The 21,178-nt window shown below is 45.0% G+C and overlaps 1 protein-coding gene and 1 non-coding gene across 6 annotated transcripts in view; one reads left to right on the forward strand and one right to left on the reverse strand.

The window, feature by feature from the left end:
- Positions 1-19,725, reverse strand: part of LOC127385701 (uncharacterized) — a 77,778-nt gene extending 58,053 nt beyond the window's left edge. For 2 of the 5 annotated variants that reach the window (XM_051621703.1, XM_051621706.1), the window contains exon 1: positions 13,898-19,310. The gene's annotated coding sequence lies outside the window, so the exon portion shown is untranslated. Of the gene's footprint in view, positions 1-8,419; positions 8,501-13,897; positions 19,311-19,661 lie in introns of those variants that run through there. The other 3 variants (XM_051621705.1, XM_051621704.1, XM_051621707.1) reach the window with 3 other exon arrangements.
- A 105-nt stretch (positions 19,726-19,830) lies between these two features.
- TRNAA-AGC (transfer RNA alanine (anticodon AGC)) lies at positions 19,831-19,903 on the forward strand. Its single transcript has one exon. It is a non-coding gene; the product is annotated as a tRNA-Ala (tRNA).
- The last annotated feature ends 1,275 nt before the right edge of the window (positions 19,904-21,178 follow it).

Consider the following 21,178-nt stretch of genomic DNA (forward strand, 5'->3'; position numbering starts at 1 on the left):
TAATTAATTCAGCTGCCTAATTAAAACTTTATGGCAAGACTATAATAACAGGCTTTTCCAAAGGTGTGCCAGCTGCCAACCCTATCCACGTTACTTTGCATGACAAAGTGTGCTGAGCTTGATACTGTGTTCAAGCAATGGGGTCCCCAGAACTCACAAGCAGATAAAGCAACTGTTTTTTCCACAGACACTGTGAGCTGGGTATGCTTTCAGGCTTTTCCATACCAGATGTACAAAGTCCCTTGACTCAAAGAAAGTTCAATCCAAAGGGTTTCCACCAGGAAAGCAAAAGTATCTTTCACAAACACCTGCCAAATCTCTAAGTCTAGAATGTTCAAGTAAGCCATACAGTTCATAGACTTTTTTTTTCCCCAAATAACATACCAACAGGCTTAGCATCACACTGCTTACAGAACGTTTTCTCTCCATGCTAACAGTAAACATTTATCCAAAAGAGCTTCTTAATTGAGGTAGAGGACCAGCTAATTTAAACAAAACCCAGCCTATCTGGAGAGTTTTTAACAGGCCAAGCAAAAAGAGTCAAATAGAGAAACTGCTGTAGCTCAGAGGTAACTACTACTTGTCTTGTCTTGAAGGCCTGAAGGGCATCTCCAAAGACAAGGAACTGGTGTTTTCACTCAGAAATAATATTCAGATAACTGTCTGGATTCAGACAACTGTCAGTTGCAAGCTCTTCTGAAAATTAATTTTTTAAAATTGACCTCTAATCCTAACCAGGTTTTTCAAGGAGAAGCATAATTAACTTCTTACCTTTGGCATTTTTAAGTAATCATGACTAAACCTACATAAGGGGTGCTACACTGACATGGCTAGGTCCTTCATTAAATTAATCCTTCATTTAACCAATTTAGCTGGTCAGCTGCAGCAAGTATTGGGATTCCACGGTTCAAACAGTTAACACTCAGGTGTTAACTCCTGAGCATCAGACCACAAGCAGCAAATACTGCAAGGTCCATGTGACTTGCTGTGGGTGGCTTGCATCCCATTTGCTCATTGCAGTCCTCCCAGCTGCTGGTCAGAAGACTCCCAGTACCCAATGGGCAAGGAGATCTTGTCCCCCTCAATAAGGTCAATGTTAATTAGCAGAAAGGAGAAGTCAGACACACTCTAGGAGATGCCACTGCTATGGCACAAATACCATCTACCCACACTCATAAAACTGAAAGCCTTTAATCAGTATTCAGTGCTCAAAGGGGAGAGGAAAAATCCAGAAATGCAAATAAAGCCCACTTTTCACTTAAAAGATACTTAGTTCCAAAAAAACCTGAATGGAAAAATTCACTGTTACAGCTCATTTTAAATTAGAGAAGCAAACCTTAGTCTTCGCATAGCCAGAAGATCACACTCTTGAAACAAAGAAATTGAACTTAACAGCAAACAAGACCGTTAAGCACATATTCTTTATTAATGGCACTGGGGCAGCCCCGGGGATTCTTCACCATAAGTGCTCCAACAAGTTAGCAAAAAACACCAACTAATACACACAAAACCCACAAATATTCAGTTCTATGCCAATGAGTTCCTGACATGAGTTTTCTATGAAAACATAGTAACTTTATTTCCTGGAACAGCTATATTTGTTTTGTAATTATGCATGCTCAAAAGTCTCATGTGGGGGGTCTCAATTCTAGTCCTTGGTCTTCTCCATTCTGTCTCCCTCTCCCACAGGTAGATTGCCCAGGTGAGTCCAGAGTCAATATGACCATATGATAGAGTGTTGTTTGTTGGTGTGATAGGTCTTAGGGGACTTGATGTTGTCACAACCTGCAGGATGCTTGGTTTTACAAAGCCCACTGGTTTAAAAGTAACCAGTTCAGCTAACTTAGTACAACAAATTCATAATTTTAGTATTGGGCTTAATTCTGTATTTTATTAAATCTACTAATGAGCATTCTACAACTATCACTCTGAACAAACCAACCGAGTTCAGAGATGTTACACCATCCTGACCATAGGGTCCAGTTTCTGACCTATCAAGTTTCAACTAGATAAAGAGATAAATGTCTTTGGTGCAAAACTTTGTCATATGCATACAGATCCTAATAATAAGCTATTATTTCTGGAAGGAATTGAGGGACAACGAATACACATTGGACTGGTAGAGCAGAATAGACTTAACATGTGGGATGCGATATATAAAATCAGAAGTAGCAGGATTTGTTATGTCCTTAGAAATGTTTTAACAAAAGTCAACTCCATCAAGCTTACAAAGTCCTGCTTAACGCTCAACTTAGCAGTCTTAACTGAAACCTGGCCAAAAAAAAAAATTGGAAGACAATGTGATAATGTGAACAATTTATTCAAACATGGGGCTGCAGATGGGAGGTAAGAGGAAATGCCCACCACCAATAGCTATAGAAAACACTGTGCAAAACGCTCAGGAAAGAAAGAAAATTATACTTTCAGAAATACAGGATGATAAAAGTAACACAGAGGAATTACAGTAGTTGCATGCTAGGAAATAAAAGCCGAAAATTAAAGTCGAGCCATTTAACCCAGCTCCCACCAGTCTGGTTTTTACGCGGTTGAATGAATCCAGGAATGCAGTTAGCAGAAACCCAGTGAGGGGGTTTCAGCAGCTCCCAGCACTCCCAGCACACAGGGATGCAGCCCCCATTGCTTCCACAGCTCCCATCCAGGCATGGGATGAGCCCAGCCACCACATCTGGGCTGTTGGCACAGCACCTGGAGTCTGTGGAGTCTGTCTCTGCTTAGCACTTCACCAGGGGTAGAAAACGGAATGAAGGATTGACTGTGGAGGGAATGAGGTGCCTTGTCAGACATGTGAGCCCCTCTCTATCCTCCCACATCTCAGAAACAAGCTACACTTCCTAATGTAACAGGTGAGGGCCCTCCCAAGACAGGATGACACACATGTGGAATAAATATGGGGCCATGGGAAGGAACAGCAGCAAAGAGCTGCCCTCCCATTACTTAAAGAAAATTGTGTCTGCTGCTCTGTCTCCTTCAACAGACCCCTTCTTTAAGAAAATCCTCACTGCAAGAGATAGACAGCAAGGGCATCTTTCAAGCCAGGACCTATCTTGAAGCAATAAATCTCAGTATATTTAAATGCAACCAGCTAAATCACTGGGATACTGTGCCTCTCCTTTGTGTGGTCCTTGCTGTGCAACACAAGAGGTATGGAAACATGTAGGGGCTGATGACAGCACTATCAGCATCATTGTATGCCATGCATGCACCAGTCCCTATTCTCCTCAAGCAGGCTTCAGACAGTCCTAATTCCACTCAAAGTATGACCAGCAAGGCCCCAAAAACCACTACCCCACAATAAAGCTTTTTTTAAAAAAGGCTATTTCAGGAATTAGTTAATACACCTGGAAGCACTAGCCATCTCCTTGCGCTTACCAAAGTCTACCAGAGACCCTTGCCTCAATTTTGCAGAGTTAGAGAGGTAGACAACAAGCTGCAATTCTAGATACCCACTGGAAATCCTTGCCTTCAGGTTTCCATTTCCACCTTCTTCCTCAGCTTCATCTTCCTGCACCATAGAAGCCCAGCATGGGACTCTCCAGAATCCTCTCAAGGGCCCTTACAGAGTCCAAAACCAGCTGCATGCTGGCCAGTTGTGACTTGTGGCTAAAAACCCAGGAGCAATGCAACACCAAAGATCCTTTTAGGCCAGAAAATGAGTTCACATGGACTGCACCATCCATAGCATCCTGGACCCCAAGGGATTCAAGCAAGAGTGTAACTTCAGTTTCATAAATCTTCAAAGGCACATTGAGCCCAAGTCTTCCAGCAATGCTATTGCTCTCTCCTTCCCTTGACTTCAATTACAGTATCTAAAAGATCTAACATTACAGTAATTCTTGGCTACTTAGGTTGAAAACAACCTCTTTACCAGATCACAACAGCAGTACTCCAAAGCAAAGCCCTGGCATTAGTCCATAAAAATGGAACCATTCAGATAGTCTCAAGCAAGGAAGAAAACATAGCCAAAGCAAGTCTTAATGTAAGCTCTATCTTTTCTCTGAGGAAAACAAACAAGCAAGCTACAAAGAAATTCAGCCAAAAAGAAAAAGCAACACAATTCCTTGTGAACTGATAAAATACTAGATAGCCCGTTGCATTTCTAGCTTACAGAGAAAAAACACAGACTCTTCAGTGTTCAGTTTCTTTCTAATTCTGTGATTCATTTATTGGCAGCAAGCCTGGGTTTCACCTGAGGAAAAAAGCATAAAAAAACCCCAACATGAGTAACAACTGAAGAGCGACCATCTGTGTGTATCTCTTTCCAAACTAAACTTGAAAAGGGTTTTCCAACAGATAAGCCAAGGAAAGAGTAACTTCATAGAGTCACAATGGGATCTGCCTGGAGAGTATGCTTCATGCTAATATCAAGGCTAAAACCAACTCTGTCTGCCCACTACCAGCAGCCCTCCCTGATGTCAGTCTGCCGATGTTCCTTATCTTCCCTTTTAAAAACTGCAGAGAAAGCCGCTGGGAAGCATGCAATGTGTGGCAAGTAATTACAGAGCAAAGCAGAGCATAACAGCCTCAAGGGATAAGTAGTAATTTAGACAGGCACCAACCGCTGATTCTCCATCAGGGCTACTTGAGACCTCTGCATGAGAAAGTAAATTGAAAGACAAATTGGTACTGTCATGCCTAGGGGGCTGGGTAAGCACTAACTGAAATACCCAAGAAACAGAAGTGCATGCCACAACTGCTTATCTGCGCTAAACAAAGACTTTTAAAACAGTGATCTGAACTTTGCAAAAGTCAGCTCTGTCCTTCACTTCAGGTAAGGCAGCGACAGCCTTCCCACCGCTATTACCACATGTGCAGACCTAAGTTTCAGCATTCAGCCTGTACAGACATGGCTGCTCCTCGCCTGCCAAACTACCTGGGGCTGGAGGCTGCCAGCCAAGAGAAGCTCGCAGCCTGCGCAAACCTAGCACATTTGCAAGTCAAAAAGTCAGGCTACAGCAGATGAAAGTCTTGAATTAGGCGGCTCAGCTTCTATACAGCTCCTTCCAGAGCTACTCCTTTACCACCACTGGAGACAGGGTACTGCTTTGGACACAACCATTTTAGATGCACCTTTGGTCCAACCCAAGATGGCTATTTTCAGTGTATGCCCACATAACTTAAGCATAATTCAACAGTATCGGCAGTATCTTGATTCTCTTGGCACTTCTACCCCAGTGTCTGAAACAGCACTTAAATGTTTCCAGTTCTTTCACAAAGGTATGTCTCTGAAAAATACTAAAATACTAGTGCCACTTTCCCTCTTTCTTCTGGTTTCCAAACATTTAGAAGAAAATTGAAACTCAACAATTTCTCCTTTTTTTTCTTAATGGAAACATGACAAAGCTGTTGTGCAATTGACTGCCACAGGGGGAAAAAGAAAAAGAAGGATAAAACAAGCTTCAGGAGCTAACCTGCAGCAGCAAAGAGATCATTTATGTGCCCACATGTGGAGCTAAGTCTCATTTATCAGAGGACTAAGTATCAAAGGCTTTGAACACAGTCATCCACTCCCTGATGCCATCATCAGATGTCTGGCATTTGCAGCATCAGCTGCTAGTGATAACAAAGGTGCCTCTGTAAAAAGAGTTGTGGAAATGTCAGGGGAGATGCAAGAACACAAAAAGATCACTGCACCTCTGACAGTCCGTTGTTCACGTGAGAAGCGAGTTCAACACCCAGAATGGTCAGGAGCAGCTGGTGTAAACAATGAGGCCTGGAGCAGCAGCTGGGGAGGAGATAGCTGCAGCAGTGCCCCAGGATATCCTACAGGCCACTACACATTTCAGAGTAGCTGACAAGGGTAGTCAAACATAGGGATGATAGTGCTTGTATCATCACAAAGCTCGACCCTTAGCAAGCCTCCAGAGGCCCCAAGCACAGGCACAACAGGACAGTGCAATGCACCCGCATGGACATACTCTTCCCATGGTAAAGGTGATTTTGCTAACTCACTGCTCAGGGTAAGACCAAAAGGTTGGCACATCAGCCACCAGACCCTGAAAAGAGGTTCCTGTCTATCCACTGTCGCTTAACCTCTGTGGCAGCCATCACAAGGAAAAACCAGAGCAACCCAGGCTGAATTATCAACTGTAGCAAACATAAAGCTGTCCCCAACTTGCATTACCCAACCTTATGCTCTCACAACAGTATCTCAAGCTATTTTTTCAAGTGAGTATTTAGCATTTTCACAAGCTAACGAAACACTTCCTCTCCCCCCACACTGGGTATTTGGTGAAATTGCATCTTCTGCAAATTCTGCTGCAAATGCTGAATTTTTGCCAGTTTAACAGGGAAAGCCTTGACTAAAATAAACTACATTTCAGAAAATAAATGCCTTCCCAGTACAGTAAAGTAGTGGATGATGCATGCAAGCAGACCTGCCAGGAGAACACAACCTCCAGATTTCAATGAGAATCTCATCAAGCTCAAAAGATAGACAGATGCAACTACTATGACCTTTCACATTTAAAAAAAACACCACCAAAAGCCCAAACCAAAAAAAAAAATGAAACCAAACCAACAAAAAAAACCCCAAAACCTAAACTAAACAAAACACAAAACTCACACAAAACAAGAGAGAAGGGAGAGAAGCAGAGTTGAGGATGCTGTGGTAAATCAAGTTTCCACCCGTTTTTGCGGGATGAGAAGTGCTATCACCACCACTGGCCTGTATCCCCTGTGTACTGAGCTGCTCAGAACCCATATAGAGGAAGAGGATGACACACTGCTCCCTACACAGCCACTACAGGAGGTGAAACCCTATTACAGGAAATTCACTGCAATTCAGGTGTGTAAGACTACTTGGGCTTTTGCCACCTGAGTCACCAGGGGACTTGTGCACTGACTCAGTGCTGGCTCGCTCTGACTCACACCTGTGACAGCTTGCTAGCAAATGCAGACATTCCTACCTTTGCTGTTTCCCTTCTCATTACAGTTCTCCCTTTAAAAAGAGATCTTTTACACCAGAAAATTAATTAAAGGATAGTACAATGAGAAGGCTGGCATGGGAAGCACGGGCAGTGCTCTACTAACCAGCTCTGCTTCAAGCTTCCAAGTGACAAGCATGTCTGTTTGCATGATGCAATAAACCCCAGAAAATACAGGGGAATTAGGTGGAAACAGTTCTACCCTGACTCCTACTCTTCCAGCACATTTGCTGCACTGTCCAGGCAGTCCTGGATGAACCAGATTTCATGAAAGATCACTTTCCATAAAGGATCCATTTTGCTTTTTTATGGGTCAATAAGGCTTAACGCTGCAAGTTACAGTTATGTCCTCCTACAATCAAACGGGCTGTTCAGGCAGGCCAAATGCAAGGCACTTCCACTGTGGAATGAGATCTATCAGGGATCCTCTTTTGCTCTGTAAGCTCTTATGGCAAGCTGAAGACTTGAGCTCAGCGTGCCAGACCAATCCCTCCTTGTCTATCAATGCTCCCACAGCAGAATCTATCTACCTGTTTCTCAGACCTCCCCTGTGGAACCACAAATGCCAAAATATTCCACTTCAATCCCAGAGGTTGCGTACACACCTCTAGTCACCTGGGAACATAATTCCAGTTAATAAAAAAGTAGCTTGCAACCCAGCCTTCTATTTTCTCCTCAAAGTAATGCAGGAATTGAAATTGAGATGCAAGTGGAGCTGCTAGTAGTACAGCGAGGGGCATAACTGAAATAATGTTTGGCATCTCTGTGACTACAACTGACTCAAGCAATCCACTTACAGTGCCAAAAAGTTGGGAGAGTGCAGATGAGATTTTTCAGTTGAGCAGTGACGCTTTAAAGCAATAAATACATCCAATAACTCGAGGAAGGGGATGTACCGGGCAGCACAGCAGAGGCGTCACTTCACTGCTTCTGATAACAATCAGTGGCAGAGCAGTAATTACCAAGGGAGCAAAATAAGCTGCTACAGCTGTTCTTGCTGTACATTAAGAAAACAACAGCAGATTTTTCATGTTTGGATACCAACATGAAAACAGCTTCCTTCCACCCCCACTCAGTGCAGTGGGCAAATGCATACAACAGGAGAGATCCTGAAAGCCAGCAAAGCAGGAGGGCACAACAGCAGCATATGCAGCCTCGAGCTTGCCTGGGATTCCCCAGCTGGTACTCAGGGAAGGAAAAGGCTGTGCCTGTGTCAGCAAGGAGTATGGCCTCCCAGGAGCGGCTCTGCAGCAACACTGTGTTTTCTGAAGCTTTTCTCAGTGTGCTGTCAGCAAGGCTAAGTGCAAACCTTATCTTTATTTCTGGGTGTTTTTACAACACATCTGGATTTGCTCACTGCAGAGCAGTTTCTCCCACAGTACTCCACAATCCATACACATAAGGCAAACCTTGCACACATTTCACTCTTGGACACATACCCTCTCTTCCCCTAGCCAAGAACATGGCAAAAGTACCTGTTCAGAGCATCAGCTTCTCTTAAGGCACAGACACTGAGCTGGGATACGATCCCCATTGGCAAAAGTGAACTGGCAAATCTGTAAGAGTTAGAATAGTAATTAGTGACATTAGTAAGAACTGGCTGGTGAAAGGGAAGGATGCCAAGGCAACCTCACAAGAGATGGGATAGTGTTAGATCCCTGCCCTAAACACACTTCTGCCTAGCCCTGGCAACACAGCAGAGGTACCTGGCACAAGACTGTCAGGGGACTTCTCTAAAATTAAAGAATGAAACCAAGGTAAAAAGCAAGATGTTGAGTCCCAAAGCAAGGCTGTTCAAGTAAAGCCTCCTTAACAGTCAATGCACTGAAGTTAATGTGTAAGTAGAGGGGCAGAAGAGAAGCTGATAAATGGGACGGAAATGGTCCCCTATGCAACTCCCCTACTCCCCTCCTTGAGATGCTGCTGAAGATCTCCTGCTCAACAGCACTTGGGCAATTTCTTCTAGTTAGCAAAGCAGACAAATCCCATCTGATGTGAAAGCCAGGCTGCTTCCATTTTTTCATTACTATTATTATTATTATTGATTCATCATTACAATTTCATAATATAAATAGTTCTATTTTTCTTACTGATTGCTTTATAAATCTTTTGCACATTAGTCACACAAAAGATATCTAGCAGCACTGAGCAAAAGATATGACAGAAGTCATCCTTATGGAGTGCAGAAACACCTTGCTGCAGGCATGCAGAGTGCTCACTGTACGCTGAAGAGGAGGTACCAGAAAAAAAGATGTTTTCCTGGAAAGAATTCTAAGCAGTTGTAAGAAAATGTTTTTCTGATTATACAACTGAAGCAACAGTCACCACATCTAGTATGGTTTTACTTTTCCCATTCTGTACATGCAACAGTTTGGGGACAGCAACAAACACAGTGCTTGAACAACCATCTTCAAGAACGTTGTAATGGAAGTAGGATTTAGAAGCGAGGGAAGGTAAGAAAACAGGGCAGGACAACTTCTCCAAAATGGCAAGGGGAAAAGTACAGGATCAACCCGACAGCATCTCACATATTTCCTGCCAACTAAACCTCATTATAAACTGTGAGAAAACATACTCACGCAGCAGACTGGTTTACCTTGGACTGAGAAAAAGATACTTGCTTGTTTTCTCTAGTCTCTATGGGTGACTCACAGATATCAGCCATTGCCAGACAGTATCCAAACAACTGAGAAAACCTGTAACCTCCATTTCCCCTTCCTCCTTTCCTATTATGGAAGGGCTGAAGGCATTTATAAGGATGAAAAGAATGCTGAAGACCAGAGTGTAGACCTTGGACTCCAGCCTCAAGCACAGTTTTTCCATCACCATTTATAATTGCTCTCCCTGTTGTTTTACGTTACCACTCTAGCTAAAACATAAGAGTCATTCACTCATTATGTATCTCCAAGAGGGTCTTCCGTTTTTCTTTTGAAGTCAGTAACTGAATGCTATTCTACAGTGGAACACAAAGTGTCTACAAGGACAGAAATAATGTCACAAGTCCAACCTGGCCAGTAACCTTCACTGGCAGCTTATAAAAGCACAAGAAGACAACCTTCCTGCCCCAGGAAGGAAATTCATACCTTTTGCTTCACATTGCTTACAACTAAAGGGGCTGCTTTGTAGGACTTATCTGCATTGGCATCTACCCACCCCTGCAGCAGGGCTCAGCAAATCAGGGAAAGCAGTACAGCTGCTGTGCAGACCCTTTTCCCCCTCCTTCTCTGGCTCCTTTTTCCTCTAACAACTTTCTCAATGTGATTGCTACTATTGGATGATGCTGTAGAAACACCACTGGCAAAGTTCAAAGTCCTCATCGCCTTCTACTGCTGAGCAAGGCAAAGATGCTTGGAGCTTCTCTAAGTGCTGCTGGATTTAATCAAATCCGTAAGACAATGGCTTGGCATGCCTTCCCAAGGCAATGACAGCTCTCAAACAGCATTTTGTCCTGCAGCAGCCAAATATTCTGGAAACAGCTAAGTGCCAGGGAATCAGCCCCCTGTTCTAAACTCCCTTCTTGCAGTGCCCAGTGGCATCACTTTCCTCAGGGCTCCTCTGCTGCGTTCCTGCAGCGCGAATGTATCCACCAAAATATGCACTTCCTGGTGTCACCACCTAGCAAAACCCCATAAGCAAAGCAGACAGCAAGATGCTGAAAATAAACATACAAAGCCCTTTGCAGCACCAAAATTCAAATCCACCTGGACATTTCTTAGGCTGTCATGGCAGCCTATAGAAGGGATTTTCCAATTACTTACACAGAAACCCTGGAAAATAAGGATGGAAAACTGGAAGCACAGGCTCAAACTCTAAGCCAGCCCTTCATCCTGAGCTGTGACCTCCTTCCACAGCACCAGAAGTGAGGAGGGACAGTGCGGACAGCCCTGCGTAGTCCCCACAGGCTGGCTTGTCTCCAGCATCTCCATCCTGCTTCTCCTCCAGGGTAAATGGTGATATCCCAGTGGAACCAGGTGCAGCTTAGGGTACTGGAGGGGCTGCCAGTACAAGCCTTCACAGTCCGGCCAGCCACCTCATCTCCAAAACCAGTAAGCACTGCGTAGAGGGAACTGATGCACTGGCATTCTTGAGGTACCATTCAAACATCCCAGCAGCAGTCTGATGGAGTTCCCCTTCCCCTTTGCCTTAGAAAGGCAAAGAGGGCAGAGCTAATCCTCTCTTGTTTTAATAAGTTAATAATAATAATGGGCACCTGATGAAGCTGACTCAGAGCCCCCTGGCAAGCCTTGACTGCTGATCCCTGCCACACTTGCACTGAAACCACCAACTCTGTCAGCTCTCAACACAAACAGATGTGAATGGTTAAAACCCTCACATTCAAGCCTGCTTTAACACCCTCCACAGATACACTCAGAGTTGCTCCTCCACTTAATGCAGCTTTTTTTGACTCCACTAGAAGTACAAAGCTCCTCCAATTGAGTTTCCATGGCATTAAAATCAATTAAACAGCTACACATCTCCAACTGCCCCATTCTCAGTTTTTCTTATAACTGTTACCATGCAGAGACATGCACACCTCAGAAATATGCTGAAGCACCCTTAAGAATATAATGGACTTTATTACAAAGTTCAGGCTTTCAACTCTGCAGAAATTATCTTAGTTTTAAAGAAAAGAACCTAAACAAACCACAACAGATGGCCAATTTTTACAAAACTGAGTTTTCAAAGTCAGTTGCAACTAGCTGTAATCGCAGACCTAATGCTAGGCAACACACAAGAGTCATCTGTGCAACACTAATGCTGGAGTCCTTTCAGTTACCTGCATGTCACCTCCCAGCAGTAGGGACTTTGGGTAGAGCACAGTATTTCAGCTTGCAGGAAAAAGCAGCTAATTTAAGTCAATGAGTCGCAAGTGACCATTGATAACTGACGGAAGCAATGCCCCTGGCTTGCTCAACAGATGAGCCACAAGAACAATCAAGCCAGCCCTTTGGCTGAACCTCACCAGAGGTTTCCTGGCCCATGCTGGAGCTCTGCTTTCCCCACTGGCTTCACAGCACAAGAAGGAATCACTCTGCAACACAGCTTTGCAAGTAGATGTCTGTAGCGGGAGCAGCCCCTGGTGCACAGCTTCTTGAGCTTATTTCTTCATGTAATTGCTTCAAATAAACAAAGAGCTAAATTCATGTTGTATCAGCTCAGTATCCTGCTCAAGCAGGATACTGGCTATCCCAATCTTTTAATTTAAAAGCCTGTCACTTCCAGCATAGAATACAGACAGGCACCAGTGCTTGAGCCACAAACTAAAAGACCAGGGATGTGTGTTTCCCAGCTAAAGGCTAAGAGTATAATCACCCCTCCTGCCCAGTCTCTCTGCGGAGGATCTCTCTGTCCATTCAGCTGTCCCTGTGCTAGATCCCTCACCCTGTAGGAGAAAACTGTTTAATCTCCCAAGGACTGTACTGCTTTGACATGCCACAGGTCACTGGATCCAGCCAGCATCCATGTCCAAGGGAAGAAAGCAGTAAAGGAAGAGATTCCTGTAAAATCCCAGCAGGTTACTTGGAAAACCATTTCCTTTCACACACAGGGGCAGATAACAGTCCACCACTACCAAAGAGAAGCAGAGATACCCCTGTCTACCTTCTGTTCCCCCCAGTCAGTGCTGGAGGTAAAAGTTCTGGCTGCCTCTGCCCACCACCAGGCCTATCACCGGTGTACGAGAGGGCAGGACAATGGCGCTTTTCATCTGGACCCTCAGATGATGATGAAACATGATGAGGGCAACAATGCAGAAAAGAAAGCTTCCTGCACTCTCACTGGTCTGCAAAGGGTCAGAAAAAGGAAGAAGACTTAAAGATCAAAAGCAACACACACACTTGCCAAGCCAGGAGTCCACCCCCTTGTCTTGACACAATAACTGTACAATTTTTTTCCACAGAAACCACAATACTCCACTTTAAGAAGCAGCTAATCACTTTTTAAATATGGCAGCTGGAAACAAGTTCAATCCCTTGAAAGGTGTTCAGAAGTTTATTGGTTCTCTGCTACATGCTATACATCCCCCCCATCCCCTTCCCACTCGCAATTCAACTTCAAATTCCACCTGCTGTATCTTATGGCATCTTTATCTTGCAGTATGGGAGAACCTGAGCAGCCACCAGCCCAAACTCTTCATCACACAGAGGTGCCAAATCACAGCCAAACACCCCAAACTTGAGCAGATGCAGCGTCTGAAGGTATCCAGCCTCAAAAACTCAGAGAGGACCCAGAGGAGATGACTCCCTGATTCCACAACATGAATTAATGCCAAGTTCAGTTATTCATGGCTTTTCAACAGGCAACTAGTTAGAGCCCAGCACAGATGCAACAGTGCTCACTAAATGTGCTGCTCAAGGTATCTCTAGCACTGCTCTGCATTCTCAGCTGCCAAGTCCTCAGACCTGCAGAGCCTGCCATGGGATTTACACCACAAGCTCAAGACAGTCAAAAGGACAATGTTATCTGGCTCTATTTGCTCAGACTCTAGACATCTAGAGCAAATAGGCTTGGCATTTCCAGGAGGCCAAGTGATGCTCTTACCAGCCCTTTCTCCTAAGAAGCAGTGTGATGGGCATCCGCCCACGGAACCTCAGGTACAGCTGCCTGGTCAGCTATGCAGCCAACCAGATGGGGATGTAGATGTGGCTCAGAAATACATTGGTAAAGAACAAATTCTGTGCCAGGCCACTCAAACTGTTGTACCAAGGTGGCAAGAAAGGGGCTCTAACCATGCACCTCAGCCAGAATAGTCATCAACAAAACCCACGCTTTGCAGATCAGATACAGATTTCCCTGTGAAACTCATGCAGCAATTTAGGGAGCAAAGAAAACAGCGGTGCTTTCAAGCAATTTCACTAACTTTATCTGGTTAACATTGTAATCAGCAGCAATAGCGCATGCAACACTTCTGACCCACTATATTACCATCCAGAGGAAATAAACATATTACATACCCCCTAATAAGTCCCCCTCCCCATTCAGATAATGATGTTCTCACAGCCAGTTTTGACTCGCAGAACCGAGGGGGGTGGGAAGAGAGAAACAGTAAGAACAAGACAAGACAGAAATAACATTTTTTGAGAAACTGAATTTCTAAACATGAAGATAATTTTCCTACCTGATCCTGCTTATTTACTCTATATTGAAATGTTTGTCAAGATACACAATTCACTACCAGTGCAACTTTGATCCACTCAAGCCCAAACAGGAAAGTCAGAGCTATGACAGCAGGACAGGAGACACTAAAAAAAATTATCTCGGGAAGTGAAAACCATGCTACTAAACTAAAACTTGACTAGTCAGCTACAATGCAAATGGAGGAAACTTAAAAACAAAGCAACTGCACTAACTCAGACTGATACCTGCATCCCCCCGACATCCTGTCACCAGAGTTGTGATCAGCAGACATGGCTCTCGCACGCTTAGTCAAGGCAACTGCCAATGGGTTTCCACAGCACACCCTCCACACGCCTGGCAGACTGGAGCTTTAGCAGCCAGGGAAAGGCATGCAAAGCATGACCCTTGCTGATTAGGGAATAGAACTGAAGGGAAGGCAGATTTAAAAACTTGAGCCAAGTGGCAAGTCTTAATGAGATCCCACTGATTTATGGAAAGTGAGCTGGCCCAAAGGGTATGGGTAAAGAAGCCAGGCACATCTGCACAGCTATTGCAAGGAAAAGTAAGAGATGCATGAGCAGGTTGTGGACTTCAGATGGCTGTCTCAGCTGCTGCTAGGTCACTGGCAAGATGTGCACCTCACTTCTGCTGAACAAGCAAAGATCCTCCACACCTCTCACAGCAGGCATCAGCAGGCTGCTGAATACACCAGCAAACAAGAATTTCTGAGCAAGCTGGCTTGAATTCTGCTACTAGGATGCCTGCAGGGACCCAGGTCTTAGGAAGATCAGATTTGTACCAATGGACAGTCAGGCAAAGCTCGCATGATGGGGCCACACAAGGGTGGAGCATCCCCAGCATCTGCTTCCTCTTCATGGACCTTTTTTCCCCTTCTTGGTTTGACAAGTAGTTTCCCACAAGGAAAAGTGTAAAGGTAGGGGGAAATGCCTTGTTTACTTGATTTTTAAAAGAAAGTAGTTGCTTTCCCTAGCCCCTCCTACTTTTTACTGGGGTTCATCAGTGGTGTGTGCTTCCACCCTGCCAGACACAACTGCTTGGCAGTTGCCTGCAGTACAGGAAGCTCCTCTGCATAAAGCTGTATGGTGCTGGCTCCCATGTTTGATTTCTAGTATCTGAGCCAGAAGGACAGCTGAAAATATCCTAATTAACCACTCCTTTTGAACACAAGACTCACTTGTGGTGCCACAAAGGTATTATACAACTGCAAACACAAAAATGTGATCTGCATGAAAAAAGAAATCAAACAGAAAAAACAACTGACCGGGTCAGTGATCTCTGAATTCAAGCATGGACCACAATGCCCCAAAATATGGAGGAGCTTGTGCTACTTGCATTTGTGGTGGCTAGCTCTGAGGTGCTTGCAAGCTTTCAGGTGCAATAAAAGAAGTGTATCATCTTTGCTCTGCATTGATTATACACAGAAAGATCATTCTGGCTATATTCTGTGCAAGCTGTCTCCTGAACTGGCTGACTGCTTAGCTCTGTCATCCTGCACATCAGGAGTTAAGCAGGAAATTTTTACTCCTGGTAAAACCCATTGCAAAGAGACAACCAGGCTCCAGGGCTAAGGGTTTCTTCATTGGCAGATTTAGTAGCAATTTTTTTCTAACACTGCCTAGGTCTTTACACTCACATCTAGACTTCAAATATCCTTTGCGGGTAATACAGAGGTTCATTATTCACAGTGGTGCAGCCAGGAGAACCAGCAAATTCTCTCCGTTTAAGCCAGACCGCCAGCTTTACCCTGGAATGACATTTCTCTCTCCAGCACTAGGCTGCAATTAATGGAATTACCAGGCAGGCACTTCAGACTTACTACTTGAGAGAGGCCAGCTGGGATGGCACTGCTCCAGCCTCAACCTACAAAGTTTCTCCATCCTCCAAGGAGCTGCTGCCCTAAGGAGCCCAACCCTGTGATGAGAACCCAGGAAACAAAAGAAAAAACCCTCAACTGTCCAGGGCAATAACTGTCTTTCTAAGAACACCCAGGCTTCTTGCCAGCTCTCTTTCAACCCCAATTTAGCTCTTCTGCAGCACAGAAACGGATGGCACATGCAGGAGCAACCCAGCGGGATGCTGAGCCAGGAAGCATGGCTGGTGCTCAAGCAGATAGAGAGGTGAATCTGCATCCGTCTCTGCAGCTACCCTATGCTGAGGGTGTCAAAGTAAACCCACATCTAAGGATAGCACCCATCCATCTCAAAAATCATGGAGCAAGCACTCAAATCTGAATAGGTGTTTCAGAAATACACACTGCTACGTAAAATGGGGAGGCACAGCATAGCAAACCAGCCAAGATCACTAACCTCAGCAGCAGAGATTATCTTACAAATGCTAGAAAACTGCCTGCCGTTACACAGCAGCTATTGAAGCGCCATGCTGAGCAATTTGCAGCATAGCATGAACCAGTCCCTTATGCCACCCCTGCACCAACCAATGGAACAGACAACTGGGAGTGCACAGGCTGGCAAAGCTAAAGGAGATGCAGCAAAAAAAACCCACCTCAAAGTTCCACCGATAGCATTGTGACCTCAGCATCTCTGGGGGCTGTTCTTTCCACAGTGCAGCTGTAGGTTAGTTTGGGAGGGGTTTCTGTCCTGTTACCTGCAAAGGGACTTCTCTGTCCTTGGCAAGGAGGGAGTGTAAGGAGAAAATGAAAATTCACCACCACTTTAATGAGGTTTTCTCCAGATTTGGAGACCCAGGTCTACAGCACTGCCAAAACAAGTAAAGGGTAGCAAGGGGAAAGCTTATTTGCAGGGTATAGATGTGCCCTTGCAACAGCTTGAGCAGTGGGAGCTGAACTACTCTCACCTGTAATTAAAATGCAGGAGAGGAAAGCACAGGAATTACTCCAGCATTACTGTGAAGGACTGTGAGTTTCAAAGTTGATTTTAACACACACTCTTCAGTGCAATTTTAATTTAAAAAAAAAAAAAAATAAAAGAAAGAAAAAAAAGGCAAGAGATGTTGCTGCAAGAAAAGATCTTGCATGACCCTGTTATTAAACCACCTAAGGAGCAAAGGAAGGAGATGATGGCTGAGTCTGACCAAGGAGACAAAGCAAGGCTGAAGGCAGACCTCTCTTCTCCACTGCCCTTGCATTTTCTCTGTCGGTTGCTCGCAGCAACATAACCATTCAGGGAGGCAGACTGCCCCATGACAGGAAAAACACATGTAACACCCAGGCAGTAAAACCTCACATCTGAGAGCATCTATGCAAAACACAGCCTGAAACTTTTCTTGCAGCTCACAAGTCCACTTAATGTTTTGCAAAACCAAGCTGGTTTGCTGGATTACTGCTTGCATCAAAGGTGAGATTTGCCAACAGGAGATACTCTTAGGCATCTCCCTATTTTCTGCATATCAGAAAAAAAAAAAAAAACCACAAACCAAAAACAAAAGCCTATGGATAAGATTATAGGGTACTGCAGCTCAGGGTGATGTAAAAGAGACAGAAAGACATCAGAAAAAGAAATTATACATGTGCAATGCTCTTCAGTCTGGCACCTGAGGGAACAGCTTAGCTAAGAAAACTACTTTATTTTTAAAATAATGATAAAGGTAAGGAGCCATTAGAATTATGAGTCAAGCTTCAAGATAAGAAATCATACTGCTGGGTGGGTGCAGCTGCCTGCTTGTTTGGTCACTCTTGGGGATTTTTTAAAAGATAAACATGTCTTCCAGAGCATGTTTGTTGGCCGATCTTCCCCATGTTGAAAACAAAACAAAACAAACAAACAAACAAACCAAAACCGAAAGGCAGGACAATTTCCAAAGAGCTGAGAGCATGCTTCACATGTCCCTTGAAGTAAGGTGCAACGTATTAATACATTAAAAATTACAAAAGAAGAGTACATTTAAAATTCCAAGTAGTTTCAATAAAAAAAAAACACAGATAAACTACAAAGCAAACTCTGCAAGAGGCAAAGCCCATTCACATACTAGAATCTGATAATGACAATGAACTATTTTTAAAATTAATTTATCAATTGTAAAGCTATTCATATACATGAGTATTTAATCAGAAATTCACAGTCTGGAGGAGGCTAGTGCAGCAAATGTATGCAGGAAAAAAAATTAAGTTATACATCAGAGGAAGAACTAAGGCAAAACCCTTAAGAAGGGTGTAAAATTGAGCAGAGTGTTGTTTTGAATCCAATAGATCAACAGCTTGAACACAGCCAAAGTAGAAGTACTACTGCAGGAAAAAAAACAGCATAAAACACCCAGGAGCTCGACAGATTAAAAGGCACAGCAGGTCCCATCACTCTCTCCAACTTTCCCACTGTTCAGTCAATTGCAGTAACATGGAGACAGGCATCACTGCCTGCAGACATATGTCAGGTCAGCCCAGGACTTTGCTGTTCTTCAAGCAGCAAGGTGTGAAGCAGTCACTGCCAAGGTTACACAACAGAAGCGACTTGGTAATCACTTTGGGTTAGAAAGCATTTTGCATTGGCCTTCACTGCTGTTCAGTTTTGCCTTTTCAATATTCAAGAACATCAGAGGAAAAGAAAAGCAACCAAGCCCAAGACATGCCCTTTACTGGAATGACAGATTTTTTTACCAAACTCTGGCTATTGTGGCTGCTGAACACAGCTTTAAAGCAAAGCATCAAGCCCACAAACAATCTTCTCTTTCTCAGTACAGCAGTGGCAGAGAAAGTTCCTGATGCTCTCACCCGCTTTGCCATGCATGCCCTGACTGAGCACATCCCCTTTTCCCACCAAAAGGATCCCTGCTCCAGACCCAGCATCTCCTTCCTAGTCCAACAGGGAAATGTTGCCCTTAACTCGACTTCAGTTGGAGCGCAAGAGCAAATGGAACTATGTCTTGAGGGAAAAGACCTCATGATTCACCATGGTGCCATATTTCACATTTTGGGGTGTTGTTTTTAACGGCGGTATTGCAATGCAAGGTGGGGGAACCAACTGCAAGCGGCAGGTTCACTAATTCCCCTCCAGCTCCCTGGCAGAGTATCTGCCTTTTGGCATGACACCACGCTGACCCTCCCCTCAGCCCCAGGCTGGGCACACAGCCCTTTGCAACTCTCCTCCAAGCACAAAACCCTTTGCAGTCCTTCATTCCCCTAAAATGCTTTACCGTGCACACCAAGCCCTTTGCAGACTTCCCGAGACCCCCACTGGCGCAGGTCTCTGGACACCCCCTCGCATCTCACGCTTTCCCACTCGGGAGCGTGTCGTGTCCCCCCAGCTCCCCGCAACTCCACAGATGCTCCCGGCCTCACGGATCTTTGCAACCGCCCGCCCCGCCGTGCCCCTGGACACCCTCATTTGCAACTCCCGCCATCCCCGGCCTCCCCAGGCCCACAGCTCTCTGCACACCTGCCCCCGCGGTGCCCCACGCCTACAGCCGTCTGAGCCCTCTCGATTCCCGCAGACACAAGCCCTCTGCAACCCCTCCCGCCCGGCGCTTCCTCACGCACGCTGTCCTCAGGCTCCGCACGCCGCCCTGTCGCTGAACTGACCCTTTCACGTACGCCCGTGTACCTCAAATCTCCTCTGCCGTCCCTCCCGTCCCTCCCCATCACCCCCTCCGCGTCCCCGCCGGTCTCACCGCGGGGCGCACCGACGCCCAGGCCAGCCCGCCGCGCGCCACCGTCAAGTCCCAACCGACACTCTCCCGCGCAGGCGCAGTGGGAGCCACAAACCTGCCGTGCGTGCCGGCGCAGCACGTCTTCTCGCGAGAAGAGACTAGATACATGCCGGAACACGAAATGAAGCAGGGGGAATTAGCTCAAATGGTAGAGCGCTCGCTTAGCATGCGAGAGGTAGCGGGATCGATGCCCGCATTCTCCAGTTGTTTTCGTTGTCTTCACTTCCGGGTAATGCATTTTACGTTCGTCTTAAAAGATCGGTAAATTGTTATTTGCTTCTTTAACATTTCTAAAGACACATTTGCGGCACTGCAAGGCCAACTTTTGCATTCTCATTTAATACTGGACAAGACCCTCAACGGATTTCTCTTGGCAATTGCAGCCCCAGACCTCACCTGATGATCTCTTTCAGGACCTGGAGAGCCCTGGAGGTGTCCTCTCCTGGGAGCCTCCAATAGAGCCAAAACACTCATTTACCTTTAGTAAATTTGAGAAGGAATAAAAATATCTCAAGGATGCATTGATGCATGTGCCATTTTTGTCAAAACACTGGCAAGATGTAGTTTAAAACAAAGAACTGGATTGAAGAGGGGATGCATCGGCTTTTCAAAGTGATTATTTGGCAAAAATACCCATGAAATCTCTTGGGTAGTCTCATGGAGACTAGACAGATGTTTCCACCAGCAGTGGACATCTACCAGTCCTTTTCAGAAAATAGCAATGGTAATATGCAGACTGAAATATGAAAAATAGATGAGCGTATGGTTGCTTGGTTGGCTTTTTTTACACTTCTGAGTCCCAGACAAACTCATGAAATAACCAGCTGTTGCTACAATGGTCTTAACAGCTTTGACAAAAAATTTGCATCTGCCTATGCAGCAGGATTTAACTGCAAAGTGAAATCTGTTGCAGTCTCCAATGTCATCAGCTGCTATGCAGACAACATGAAGAGAGTGTATTGCGAGATACGTTTGTGCCTATGGTCCGGTTCTCTCATTTTCCCCTCTAGCTTTGCTTGGCCTCATCTCAAACCTTATAGTATCTTGGTGACCACAGGCGACCTCGGGATGATGGAAAACTAAATGAGGACCACAAGACTGGTGAAACTGATTCTTCATCGCCCTCTGCAGACGGGCAGGCAGCGTCTGCCACGAGTTAGCTCACAAGACGTAGAGGAAAAGCAGAGTTGTGTGAAAAACTCCCCTGGCCATACTTTTTCTGCAGGTCATTGCAGTGCAGCTGATGAACACGTCTGGAAAGCCCCGTTTTCTTGGGGCCCCATTTTCACTGAACCCACCGTGAAAGACTGCATATGCAGGGACAAAATATTACACATATACTCACAGCACTATATTGTTATAATGATTCCCACACCCCAAAAAATTAAACCCGAATGAAACGAGACCAGCTTTTCTTTTACAAGAACAAGATGGCCACATCACAAGGGCTAAAGATTGCTCCTACAGTATGGAGTGTG

The sequence above is a fragment of the Apus apus genome, chromosome 5 (genome assembly GCF_020740795.1).
Source record: "Apus apus isolate bApuApu2 chromosome 5, bApuApu2.pri.cur, whole genome shotgun sequence".
Lineage (NCBI taxonomy): Eukaryota > Metazoa > Chordata > Aves > Apodiformes > Apodidae > Apus > Apus apus.